This window comes from Bubalus kerabau, chromosome 19, assembly GCF_029407905.1.
Source record: "Bubalus kerabau isolate K-KA32 ecotype Philippines breed swamp buffalo chromosome 19, PCC_UOA_SB_1v2, whole genome shotgun sequence".
Taxonomy (NCBI): domain Eukaryota; kingdom Metazoa; phylum Chordata; class Mammalia; order Artiodactyla; family Bovidae; genus Bubalus; species Bubalus kerabau.
This window is the reverse complement of record NC_073642.1, coordinates 14,912,856-14,926,210: the sequence shown is the minus strand read 5'-3', so window position 1 is coordinate 14,926,210 and position 13,355 is coordinate 14,912,856. Positions and strand designations below refer to the sequence as shown.

Below are 13,355 nucleotides of genomic sequence, written 5' to 3'. Positions count from 1 at the left end.
GAAATGTAGTGTGACTAAGCAGCTGCCCACGTCCAACAGGGCACACTCAGGTGAAAACGTAGCAAAGCTCAGGACAACCCTCTTGCCTGTGCTCAGCCTTCCCAGAAGTACAGCCTCTGCAAGCACCTAGGCCTTCCTCTTCCCCGCCCCCATCCCTAGATAAGCTCCATCTGGGAACCCAGCCCAGCTGCTCTTGTAAAGATACGTTACAACACTAGCTAAGAAAACAAAAGCAGGTTTCTTTAAAAGGTATTGTGCAGCCGGAAGCGGCATCTATCTTCGGGTTCCTGTGGCTGGGGGTGGGGTTCCTTTGGTTTTGACCAGAACACTTCTCCGCTGGGGGGGGGGCCAGGCTCGGCGTGGCTTTGCAGAAGCTCGGTTAGGGCGTGAGACTGAACGTCACAGAGGTGCTCGGGTGGGTCGCGCTCACGTCACCGAGGACTCCGGAGTTTACATCCGAGATCCTCTGTCCTGAAGAACCTTCGCCTTCTCGCTAGGTTGGATGACAATGCCGTTGGTCGAATTATTTAGTTCTCTGGAGACAACACAGAGGAATTCTGCCTGATCCTCGTTCCCATAAGGCAATGGCACCCCACTCCAGTACTCTTGCCTGGAAAATCCCATGGGCGGAGGAGCCTGGTAGGCTGCAGTCCATGGGGTCGCGAAGAGTCGGACATGACTGAGCGACTTCACTTTAACTTTTCACTTTCATGCATTGGAGAAGGAAATGGCAACCCACTCCAGTGTTCTTGCCTGGAGAATCCCAGGGACGGGGGAGCCTGGTGGGCTGCCGTCTATGAGGTCACACAGAGTCCGGACACGACTGAAGCGACTTAGCAGCAGCAGCAGCAGCAGCATGCTGATTAGCTGTTGGAATCTCCAACCGTCAGACATAGTGGACACCATCTGCCTGAGCGCCTCCTCTTGGCCTTGCAGAACTCTGTACACGTGCTTCGCCGGGCCCTGGGAAGCTCAGTTTTTCTTGTTGATATCGCCTCCTTGAAACCAATCGCACAAGAGATGCAATGTAAAACTCCACTTCCTCCAGCCGCCTTTTCTGCCAACTCCTTCCTAAAGATGAGCTTCCCTGACGGGGGTAGTTTAGGAGTGGACCCAAGTAGATAGGGTCCCTGTCAGTCAGATAGGCCCGCGTCTCGTGCTTGTCTGTGTCCAGCCCCGGATCCTCCTGGCAGCAGAGGCGTCAGAAAAAAGACCTGGGCTCCAGGCCTAGGGTCTGCCTGGTGGTCATGGAGTAAGGTGCTGCCCACGTTCAGGCGGACCCTGCGGGCCGACCACCGCCCCTTGACCCGGCGGCCCGAGACCCGGCTCCAGCGGCTGCGCGGCGGCCCGCGGTCGCAGGGTCCAACCGCAGCTCCTTCATCTTGGGCCGCCGCCGCTGCCCGCGCGCCCGAGACTGATTGATTGATTGGGAATTGGCTCATGGACTTTTTGCGACCCTATGGACTGTAGCCTACCAGGCTCCTCCGTCCATGGGATTTTCCGGGCAAGAGGACTGGAGTGGGCTGCCATTTTCTTCTCCAGGATTATGGAGGTCAAGTCCAAAATCTGCAGGGTGAAATGACAGGCCGGACACCCAGAAAGAGCTAGTGTTGCAGTTCAAGTCCAAAGGAGGTCAGCTGGCAGAATTCCCTCTTGTTCAGGGCAGGTCCACCTTTGTTCTGTTCAGGCCTTCAACTGATTGGGTGAGGCCCATTCACAGTATAGAGGACAATCTTCTCTACTCGAAGTTCACCGATTTAAATGGTAATCTCACCCAAAACTATCTTCACAGAACCATCCAGAATAATGTCTGACCCCGTATCCGGACACTGTAGTCTAGCCAAGTGGGTATATAAAATTAACCATCCCGTAGGCTAACGCATGCATTTTGAAAAATTCACTTGTTATAGTACAAGATTGCTTATCAGATTGAAGCTGTTGTAAGGGTATAAAATGCATAAGGTAGAAAAAATAAAAATAAATGCATAAGGTAGGATCCCCTGTTTTCAAGATCCTCCCTTTCACACTCTCTTCTGCCCTCTCTCTCTGGAGGCTTTCCTTGGGAACCCAGGCACAGTGTTGTGCAGAAGCAGAAGCCACAGAGAAGCCCCCAGCCAACACCAACGTCATCTCCCAGTCCCCAGGGGCTCCTGCCCCAGCCTTCAGTCTTCCAGCTGTGCCCAGACATGTGGTGCCAGTTTCACCCTGTCTCAATCTCTGACCCACAGAAACCATGAGAATTTTCTTTAAATTTAATGCGATTTCAAGCCACTAAATTTCGGGGTAACTTGCTACACAGTAATAGGTAACCAACATGTAAGATTATGGTTAACTTTGTAAAAAACTACCAAAGTGTTTTCCAATATAATTTTAGCATTCTGTACTCCTACCAGCAGTGTATGATGGTTCCAGGTGGCACAGAGGTAAAGAATCTGCTTGCCAATGCAAGAGATGCAAGATATGTGAGTCTGATCCCTGGGTAGGGAAGACCCCCCTTCCCCCACAGTAGGATATGGCAACCCACTCCAGTACTCTTGCCTGGGAAATCCCTTGGACAGAGGAGCCTGGCGGGGTATAGTGCATGGGGTCACACACACTTATCATCAAAGTCTTCCTAGTGGGTGTGAGGTTGTTGCTAGCTGTGATGTTAATTTTCCTGATGATGCCACACCTACTTTTGATCAGAAATATTATTACCCAACTTAGAAGCCAACCTCATTTACTATGCTGTTTCATAGTCACATGTCATAGAGCTTGTGCTGACATTTCCAATTTAACAATGATTGCTACCACATTGAATCTCTAAGGTTAAGAGTCATCTTAAGCTAACTTAAGAGGTTAAGCATTTATCTTGTTTGCATACCCCCAGAAGAATGAGGAATAAAAGCCATCTGGTCACAGGTGTGGGGCTCCTGGCCTAACAACACCATCATCTGTTGTTAATTGGTATTAATATGTTTTTTTGAGAAATGCTATGTGCCAGGCATTTCACATGTAGATGCTCACTTCCCACAACACCTCTATAACGTTCATGTTATTATTTTGAGCCTGTTCCAAAGGAAGAGGAGGTTCAGAGAGCTCAAGAAACTTGGCTGTTGTCACACACTGAATTTGAACCCAATATCCTTTTACCTGATCTAAAACAGATTTCTCAGGCTTCCCTCGTGGCTCAGCGGTAAGGAATCTGCCTGAAAATGCAGGAGACGGGTTCGATCCCCAGGTCCAGGAAGATCCCACGTGCCATGGAGCAACTAAGCCTGTGCACAACTATTGAGCCTGTGTTCTAGGGCCAGAGAGCTGAGCCCACATGCTGCAACCACTGAGCCCAGACACTCTACAGCCTGCAGTTCGCAACAAGAGAGTAGCCCCTGCTTGCCACAACTAGAGAAATGCCCACACAGCAACGAAGACTCTGCACAGCCAAAAATAGGTAAATACAATTATTAAAAAAAAAAAGATTTCTCATCACTTCTTTCTAATTTTATACCAGAATGTAAGAAGAATTTTTGGCCTAAAGTTAACAGTATAAAATATTCTAGTCTGGGAGCTGGGAGATTGAGTTTTACTCCTGGCTTTGTCACTAATCAAGGGTCCCCTCTAGGGCCAGTTCCTCTTTGGCCCACAGTTCCTCATTATTAAAAATAAAAGGTTGGGTTAAGACACTTTCCAGCTCAAAAATCACTTTATAGCAGGCACTATACTAAGCATTTTGCAAGTGTTAGCTTATTTATATATATATATATCTCAGAAAAGCCTTACGCTATATGCTGCCTGCCGCTGCCAAGTCGCTTCAGTCGTGTCCAATTCTGCGCGACCCCATGGACTGCAGCCTACCAGGCTTCTCTGTCCATGGGATTCTCCAGGCAAGAACACTGGAGTGGGTTGCCATTTCCTTCTCCAATGCATGAAAGTGGAAAGTGAAAGTGAAGTCACTCAGTTGTGTCTGACTCTTAGCGACCCCATGGACTGCAGCCCACCAGGCTCCTCCATGCACAGGATTTTCCGGGCAACAGTACTGGAGTGGGGTGCCATTGCCTTCTCCTTTATGCTATATATATAGGTGCTATTATTCTTCCCATTTTACAGATGAGTAAACTGAGGTAAAGAGATGAAATAATTTTCCCAAAGTCACAAAACTGGAAAATGGCACAGCTATGATTTATATATTTAGGGTACACTACAAAGCATGCAAGATCTTAGTTCCCTGATCAGGACTCAAGCCTGTGTACCCTGCAAGGGAAACACAGAATCTTAACCCCTGGACTATCAGGGAAGTCCCAAGTTGGTTTATCTATCTATCTACCTACCTACCTGTCTGTCTATCTATCTATTTGTTGGCCAGTATAGCTGTGATTTAAACCCCAGCTGTCTGGCTCCAGAGGATATGGTGTTACTCAGCTAGGTAGCATTTATAGAAAGCTTTTTTTTTTTTTAGGAAAGTTTAATTTTAACAATGACTTTATGATATCATGAGTTGCATTTTTCTCTCCACATCCTCACCCTCCCTCCACTTTAAAAAAAACAAACCCAAACTTTATTTATTTATTTATTTGGCTGCACTGGGTCTTGGTTGCAGCATGTGGGATCTAGTTCCTTGACCAGGGAATGAACCTGGGTCTCCTGAATTAGGAGCGCACAGTCTCAGTCACTGGACCACCAGGGAAGTCCCCCTCCTACTTTTTGAATGAAAACACTGAGCCTCAAAAAATGTATCATGTCCCAAGTCCCACAGCCAGCTAGTGGCAGAGCCAGGATGGGATGCCCAGGCAGCTTGTCATCCAAGTCTGGGGTGACGTATCCCCGGGAGTCAGAGCCCCCAGGAATGAGAGACCACGGCGTTGCTTACCCCTGGGAATCTCGCCAAAGGCGAGAAACACCTTCGCTGATCTGACAGGACCACACCTTCCACTCCAAATTCCAGCCTGGCTGGTTTGCCCTTCTTTCTCTGCCTCTACTCTCACCAAGCCAGTTGCATAGGAATCAGAAGAGCTACAAATGCCCAAGGGAACCTGCCCTGGGGCACAGATGGGTTGGGGGTGGGGTCCCAGAATTGTTCAGCTGCATGCTCCTGGGGTCTGCCCTGTAGGCCTTCACTGTGATGGGACCTGGTCTCTCCCCCTCCAGACCCAATGTTGAATTCATTGCCTGGGAGTCACAGAAGAAAAGGGAGCTTGAGCAGACTGAATACTATAGTTCTACTGCCTTGAGAGTCTAGTTTTGTTTCTACTTTTTCTAGGTAAGTTTTTTTTTTTTAATAGAAAATTACACATAATAAGAAGTCAACACAGAAAGCATATTGTAAGTAGTGAATATGATTTTTCACTTTAACCCTGCCCCGTCCTCAAACGCTATGCCAAACTTTCTTGTCCTTCCAGCCAAAGATATTCTGGCATATTTAACTATAACTATAGCTATAACTATATATATATATATATATAAACTTTTTATTTTGTATTGGGGTATAGCCAATTAACAATGTTGTGATAGTTTTAGTTGAACAGCAATGGGACTCAGCCATCATATACATGAATCCATTCTCCCTTAAAACTCCCCTCCCATCCAGGCTGCCATGTGCTATACAGAGGTCCTTGTTGGTTATCTATTTTAAATATAGCAGTGTATACAGACAGCCACAAGTTCATTCATGGAGGTATATGTTTTTAATCGCATATATTATACCTACTGTTCTGTACCCTTTTATTTTTATTTCTAATACTCAGTGTAGCTTGGAAAGTATTCCTTGTCAATACCTAAAGCACGCCTTTGCTTCTTTAAAAGAACTGCATGAAAAAAAAAAAATGCATGGATTCCTATTGTAGGGCTGAGTCATAATTTATCCAACCGGTCCCCTATGAGAGCGTTTGTTTTTGTTGTTCAGGCGCTAAGTTGTGTCCAACTCTTTGCAACCCCATGGACTGCAACACGCCAGGCTCCTCTGTCCTCTACTGTCTCCCGGAGTTTGCTCAAATTCATGTGTATTGAATTGGTGATGCTATCTAACCATGAAAGCCTTTAGGTTGCTTCTAATCAAGCTCCAACTAGCCAGCACGGTGAATCTGCTTGTGCTTTTGTTGCCAGGCCATGTGGGCCTCTCTGAGATCTTTAGGGAGGGAGGGAGGGCAGGAGGGGAGCTGATGGCACTCTCTCCCCCAGGCAACAAGGCACAAGGAACTGCTGGAGTTTCCTCCCTCGGGTTGTAGTCAGAAGAGAATTCATACGGCTACAAGGAGGCATTGCACAGAAAAAAGCATCCAGATGGCAGCTCAACTGATCTCTGAAATCTGGCAGCAGCAGCAATGAAAACATGCCACAACTTTTCCCAGCTATGTCTGGCCAGCATGCCACTGCCATCTTTTCCAGCAGGACCTGCAGTCCCGAGGACTGGGCTGATTCTGTGACCCACGCAGCTGGAGGCGCTGCTTATGACTCAGGGTCCAGAGGACAGAACAACAGGATGGGGTCTTCCCTCACTATGGTGGTGTCTCCGGATTCAGTTCAGTGCCCATATTCTCTCTGCTGCAATCAGAGCTTTGAGTAAGGCTGGTGGTTCCTCCTAGAAAAGCTGACAGCTGATGTCTGCTTCTGCTTGGTTTTGTTTAAAGATACCTTGCTTGACTGCCAGCCGTGGGTGAGCCCCTCAGATGCCATCCCTGAGAAACGCCACCCCCACCCCAAAATGCATTTGGCCAGGACAGAGGAGGAATAGCGAGTCTGGTCGGTATTTTTAATATCGAGCCTACTGCCCTAACTCTTGTCACAACCAAAGTTAGTTACAAGTGACCAACAGAAAGCCATTGATTGCCCCCCACCACCATTTCATTGTGAAAGTTTCCAAACATAAAGAGACATTGAAAGAATTACACAGTGAACACACATCTATCTGCCACTTAGATTTTGTGGTTCACATTTTGCTGGATTTGCTTTCCTTATAATACACACTTGCATCTCTCCAAGCCACTGATTTCTGCAGCTTTTTAAAATTAAATATTCAATTCATTTCCTTTTAAAACTTCAGAACTAGAAACACGCAATGCCTTGTCTGGAGCTTCCCAGGTGGCTCATGGGGTTGGAAAGAGTTGGACCTGACTTAGAGACTGAACAACAACAATGAAAGTGGCACTGTGGGAGAGAATCCCTCTGCCAATGCAGGAGACACAGGAGACACAGGTACAGTCCCTGGGTTGGGGATATCCCCTGGAGAAGGAAATGGCAACCCACTCCAGTATTCTTGCCTGGGAAATCCCCCAGACAGAGGAACCTGGTGGGCTACAGTCCATGGAGTCACAAAGAGACGAGCACAACTTAGCAACTAAACAGCAAAGAATATATACCTCATGGGGCATATATGTATGTTGTGTAGGTAAGCAGAGATGAATGCATATATGTAATAATGGCGAATTTGTGCAGTTGTCTGCCAGGCATTGGGCAAAATGCCTTATGCACTTTATCTCATCCCATTCTTGGATCAGCCCTAGAAGGTGGACTTTATCACTGGCTTCATTTTAGAAATACGGAAGCTTGAGACTCAAATTGGTGAAGTCACTTCTGCAGGTGGCCCAGCTGGTGATGGGGGAGTCAGTTTGCCTGCAGAGACCCCATGCTCTGCTGCTCCCAGCATCTTGCCTGGTACAAACCTCATAACATGTAACTAAACAGGCTGCTGCAGAGGGTTCTTGCAAAGTCAAAGACAGACATCCATGTGAAAGTGCAGAAAACCACCACGCCCTTTAATGTTTGCTGAATGACTGGATGAGCTCATCACATACTCATCATACACTTCAGCTGCTTTCTCTAAGCACTAACTCTGTGGATGCTTCCCTCTGAAGGGGATAAAAGATGAAAAATCTCCCTAATCCTGCACCCCACAAATGTCAGGTTTCAGTTCAGTTCAATTCAGTCGCTCAGTCATGTCTGACTCTTTGCGACCCCATGAATTGCAGCACGCCAGGCCTCCCTGTCCATTACCAACTCCCGGAGTTCACTCAAACTCACGTCCATCGAGTCGGTGATGCCATTCAGCCATCTCATCCTCTGTCGTCCTCTTCTCCTCCTGCCCTCAATCCCTCCCAGCATCAGAGTCTTTTCCAATGAGTCAACTCTTCGCATGAGGTGGCCAAAGTACTGGAGTTTCAGCTTTAGCATCATTCATTCCAAAGAATACCCAGGACTGATCTCCCTTAGAATGGACGGGTTGGATTTCCTTGCAGTCCAAGGGACTCTCAAGAGTCTTTTCCAACACCACAGTTCAAAAGCATCAATTCTTCTGTGCTCAGCTTTCTTCACAGTCCAACTCTCACATCCATACATGACCACTGGAAAAACCATAGCCTTGACTAGATGGACCTTTGTTGGCAAAGTAATGTCTCTGCTTTTCAATACGCTATCTAGGTTGGTTGTAACTTTCCTTCCAAGGAGTAAGCGTCTTTTAATTTCATGGCTGCAGTCACCATCTGCAGTGATTTTGGAGCCCAAAAAAATAAAGTCTGACACTCATCTTAGATGCTAGTAAAGCTCAAAATTCTCCAAGCCAGGCTTCAGCAATATGTGAACCATGAACTTCCATATGTTCAAGCTGGTTTTAGAAAAGGCAGAGGAACCAGAGATCAAATTGCCAACATCCGCTGGATCATGGAAAAAGCAAGAGAATTCCAGAAAAACATCCACTTCTGCTTTATTGACTGCCAAAGCCTTTGACTGTGTGGATCACAATAAACTGTGGAAAATTCTTCAAGAGATGGGAATACCAGACCACCTGACCTGCCCCTTGAGAAACATATATGCAGGTCAGGAAGCAACAGTTAGAACTGGACATGGAACAACAGACTGGTTCCAAATAGGAAAAGGAGCACATCAAGGCTGTATATTGTCACCCTGCTTATTTCACTTATATGCAGAGTACATCATGAGAAATGCTGGGCTGGAAGAAGCACAAGCTGGAATCAAGATTGCCGGGAGAAATATCAATAACCTCAGATATGCAGATGACACCACCCTTATGGCAGAAAGTGAAGAGGAACTCAAAAGCCTCTTGATCAAAGTGGAAGAGGAGAGTGAAAAAGTTGGCTTAAAGCTCAACATTCAGAAAACGAAGATCATGGCATCTGGTCCCATCACTTCATGGGAAATAGATTGGGGAAACAGTGGAAACAATGTCAGGTTTAACACTGCTCTTTTTTGTGTTCTGATCTCATTGATATTACAGCAATGGAAGTGGAAGTGTTAGTTGTTCAATCGTGCCCAACTCTGCAACACCATGGACTGTAGCCCGCCAGGCTTCTCTGTCCATGGGATTTTCCAGGCAAGAATACTGGACTGGGTTGCCATTTCCTTCTCCAGCTGATCTTCCCAACCCAAGGATCAAACCTGCATCTCCTATGTCTCCTGCATTATAGGTGGATTCTTTACCCCTGAGCCACCACGGTTATATTTTTGTCTGTGATCAAGTGGCAGGGCAGCAGATTACAAATGCCAGGGTCTAAGGTAAGCCCTTTTTTCTCCTGCCTGCTCCAACCTGCAATTGGAATTCTCCAGTGTGCCAAGGGCACCCCAACACCCAGGATGGCCCCAGAGAGGAGAACTGGGAGCCTCTTTACCCTGTGTGACTTTGATAAGGCCTCTCCATGGACTGCTTGCAGTGGGATGTTTTGTGTAGCTATTTTCTACCTTTGTGATTGACTTCCCTTTCAAAACTTGTAAAACAATATCCTGTGAATGTATCCATAACTACAGTGATGATAGGTAGAATAAAGCAAGATCATCTATGGAAAAATACTTGGAAACTTTCTTTAAAATTTTGATTCAAATGCAAGACTTAAAAAATCAACTCAATAGCCAAAAAAAAAAAAAAAAAGAGGAATCATCTCAATTATCCATCAGTGGCTGAATGGATAAACACAATGTGGTCTATACATACTGCTGCTGCTACTGCTAAGTCACTTCAGTCGTCTCCGACTCTGTGTGACCCCATAGACGGCAGCCCCCCGGGCTTCCCCGGCCCTGGGATTCTCCAGGCAAGAACACTGGAGTGGGTTGCCATTTCCTTCTCCAATGCATGAAAGTGAAAAGTGAAAGTGAAGTCGCTCGGAATGGAGTATTATTCAGCCTTAAAAAGGAATGGTTTGACACATGCTACAACATAGATGGAGCTTGAGGACATTATGCGTGGTGGAATAGTCACAGAGGGGCAACTGCTGTGTAATTCCACTTTAAATGAGGTATCTGGATTAGTCAAATTCATAAAGTTAGAAAGTAGGGTGGTGGTTGCTAGGGGCTGGGGGGAAAGGGGCGTTATTGTTTAACAGGTTCAGAGTTTCATTTTGGCAAGATGTTCTGAAGGTGGGTGGTGTGATAGCTGCTCTGAATTGCACGTTACGGTGGTTAAGATGGTCGACTGGGATGTCCCTGGGGGTCCAGTGGTGCTTCCCGTGAAGAAGCTGTGGGTTCATCCTTGGTCCAGAAGCTTAAGATCCCACATGCCCCATGGTACAGTCAAACAGAAAGGGAAAGAAAAAGCTCAACCCGCAGACCTCTGCTTTCAGGCAGGACCACACGAAGCCAGTGCATCCATTTTAAGGGATATGTGACGTTTTGAGAGAATCAGCGCACAAAATTCCAAGTTACGTGTTTTCAGTCCGCCTCTGTAGTTGTAAACACGGTGTGTTACCATTCTTCCTTGTTGGGGGATAAGGGGTGGGGGAATGGGGAGGCGATTATTTACAACACCAGCAAGTCTCTACAGTCTAATTTTTGTATCACAGCACGCTGTGTCACTTTCCAGCTTTTCATTTCCAAGACGAACTAATCTAGTTTTTGTGCATGTGTGTGTGTGTTTTAAAAAGGCCAACTCTTTTAGCATGTCCCTGTAACTGGTTGTAATTTCCCTTTCTGTGTGTTCAGAATTGATGTAAAGGAGTAAAAGCCTTTCCATTCCCTTCATTACTTCTTTCCCTACGGTGAAATTTAACTTCACGTTACAACATTTCCACAAGGAATGTCCCACCTGCGGATTTCCTGTACACGCTGACACCAAGTAACCGAACCATAGCCAACAGATGTCCTGTTTGCTGACTGTTGAATGTTTCCATATGCAGCAGGGAAAAGCGGGGTTATTGCAGTCAGGTTCTAGTCTGGCTCTAACCCTTCACAACTGCACAGCCTCGTGCCTCCATCATTATAAAATGGGGATGAATTAATACTTCTTTGGGATTGTAGAGAAGAAGAAATGAAATGATAGCAATACACATATATATATTTTAATTGAAATATAGTTAATTTACAATGTTATGTTAGTTTCAGGTATAACAGCAAAGTGATTCAGATATAAATATATATATATTGTGTAGAGAGAGAGGATAGATAGGTATAAACCTTTTCAGATTCTTTTCCCTTATAGGTTATTAGAAAATATTGAGTAGAATACCTAGGGCTGATTCATGTTGAAGTTTGACAGAAAACAACAAAATTCTGTAAAGCAATTATCCTTCAATTAAAAAATAAATAAAAATATTGAGTATGATTCCCTGTGCTACACAGTAGGTCCTTGTTGTTTATCTATTTTGTATATAGTAGTGTGAATGTAATTCACCCTTTTGGATTGTATTACAAGTTAATCACCAAAGGGATGTTGCCTAGAAGCTTAAAATATATATAATGGCCCATCTCTGGAAACTCTGCCTCCCAGGTAATGAGCATTAAGCTAAAACACCTTTGTTTCGCTCACAAGAAACATCCTGACCAGGCTCACCTGTGACGGCTGCAGAAGGAAGAAATTAACACATTCCCTCTGAAGGCTGATGGGAACCAGGAAGTGTTTGACTTTACTCCCTCCCTTTTTAGTATAAAAGAAGCCTGACTTCTTCAGGCAAGATGGTTCTTTGCGGGGGCGCTAGCTCACCATCTTCTCAGTTTGCTGGCTTTCCGAATAAAGTTGTTATTCCATGCCCCAACAACCTGTCTCTCGATTATTGGCCTTTCACTTAATAAGCCGTATGAGATTTGACTGGGTAACATTTATGTTAATCCCATACTCCTAATTTATCCCTCCTCTGAGATGACAGCTATAAGTGTTAGCTCCTGCCTCTTCTTCTCTCATTCTCCCTTATTCTCTGAATTTCTTCACCTTGTCTCCTTTTTCTTTTCTCTTCCTCCTTGGTACTGCCTCTGTCCCCTCTTCCTCCTCTCTCTTTCTTCTTATCAAGGGAAGCAGCAAGAAATACAGCACCCTGTTCCCTCTCCCCATGACAAGGCACATCCTTTCTATTTTACTGGGCTGCCTTTCCGGAATTCTGGCCTCAGGCTAGCGATTGACAACGTGTGATCTGTCAGTTGGTGCGCTGGGATCTAGATTCATAGGCCCACTGTTGCCAATATCTCAATCTTCATTCTTCAGTTTAATCAAATTTTCAGATTGCCCACCATCCAGGAAGTCTGTAGGTTCCCTTTCGTTGAGCAGTTGTGCAGCCAAGTCCCCTTCCACTAGCTGGGAGAACTTGGCTCACTATTTTTCAAGGAGTTGGGTCTTCCTCCTTCTCCTGCTAATAGATCTTATTAGCAGGCACCTCTGCCTCCAATTTGGTGTTTTGTACTTCACTCATCAGAGTAATTCTGTGAATTTCAGAAACAAAAGCAGATCCTTTGTTCAAAAGTTCCTTCGTTCTCTCCTTCTCTTCCTCAGGCTCCCTCCCCGCCTCCCCGCTGCAGCCCCACCTTGTATCAAATAGTAGTCATACCTTTTGGAACAGTCCTGAGCTGTCATATGCTATGCAATGCAGACAGTGCATTTTCTCATAATCTGGAGTTGCTGGCAGAGCAAAAGGAAACAAGAAACAAAAGCTGCATTTCAGGAACTTCATTTAGTGAAATACACTTCCTTGTGGTAGTTTGCCAGTGAATTTCCTCAGCTGCCAATGATATTTTGAAAGTATATGGGGGTGGGGTGGGGTAGTGAAGGGAATCACATCAATATACTAAGTCAGGTGCCAGTTTCCAATGGTGTCTTCATTCATTCATGAAACTGTAGAAAAGAGAGAAATTCACTGGTGAATGAAATTTATTACCCTTAACTACTGTGTTCCCTGGGCTTCCTTTGTGGCTCAGATGGTAAAGAATCTGCCTGCAATTTGGGAGACCTGGGTTTGATCTCTGGGTTGGGATGATACCCTGGAGAAGGGAAAGGCTACCCACTCCAGTATTCTGGCCTGGAGAATTCCATGGGCTGTATAATCCATGGGGTCACAAAGAGTCAGACACGACTGAGTGACTTGAACTTTCACTCTGTTCCCTATATTTCATATACAGGAGAATAAAGGAAAAAGAAAACAAAACTGATGATAAAAGGATTGCTATAGATTACAAAC

General features: G+C 45.6%; 2 long non-coding RNA genes and 1 pseudogene across 2 annotated transcripts; 1 reads left to right on the top strand and 2 right to left on the bottom strand.

The window, feature by feature from the left end:
* Positions 1-105: 105 nt before the first annotated feature.
* On the bottom strand, positions 106-1,442 carry LOC129634493 (BTB/POZ domain-containing protein KCTD2-like; annotated as a pseudogene).
* A 1,682-nt stretch (positions 1,443-3,124) lies between these two features.
* LOC129634553 (uncharacterized) lies at positions 3,125-9,763 on the top strand. Its single transcript, XR_008705742.1, has 3 exons — positions 3,125-3,430; positions 5,125-5,236; positions 9,203-9,763. It is a non-coding gene; the product is annotated as an uncharacterized LOC129634553 (long non-coding RNA).
* A 492-nt stretch (positions 9,764-10,255) lies between these two features.
* LOC129634552 (uncharacterized) lies at positions 10,256-12,961 on the bottom strand. Its single transcript, XR_008705741.1, has 3 exons — positions 12,729-12,961; positions 11,000-12,603; positions 10,256-10,637 (listed from the first exon to the last, which is right to left on the bottom strand). It is a non-coding gene; the product is annotated as an uncharacterized LOC129634552 (long non-coding RNA).
* Between the last annotated feature and the right edge of the window lie 394 nt (positions 12,962-13,355).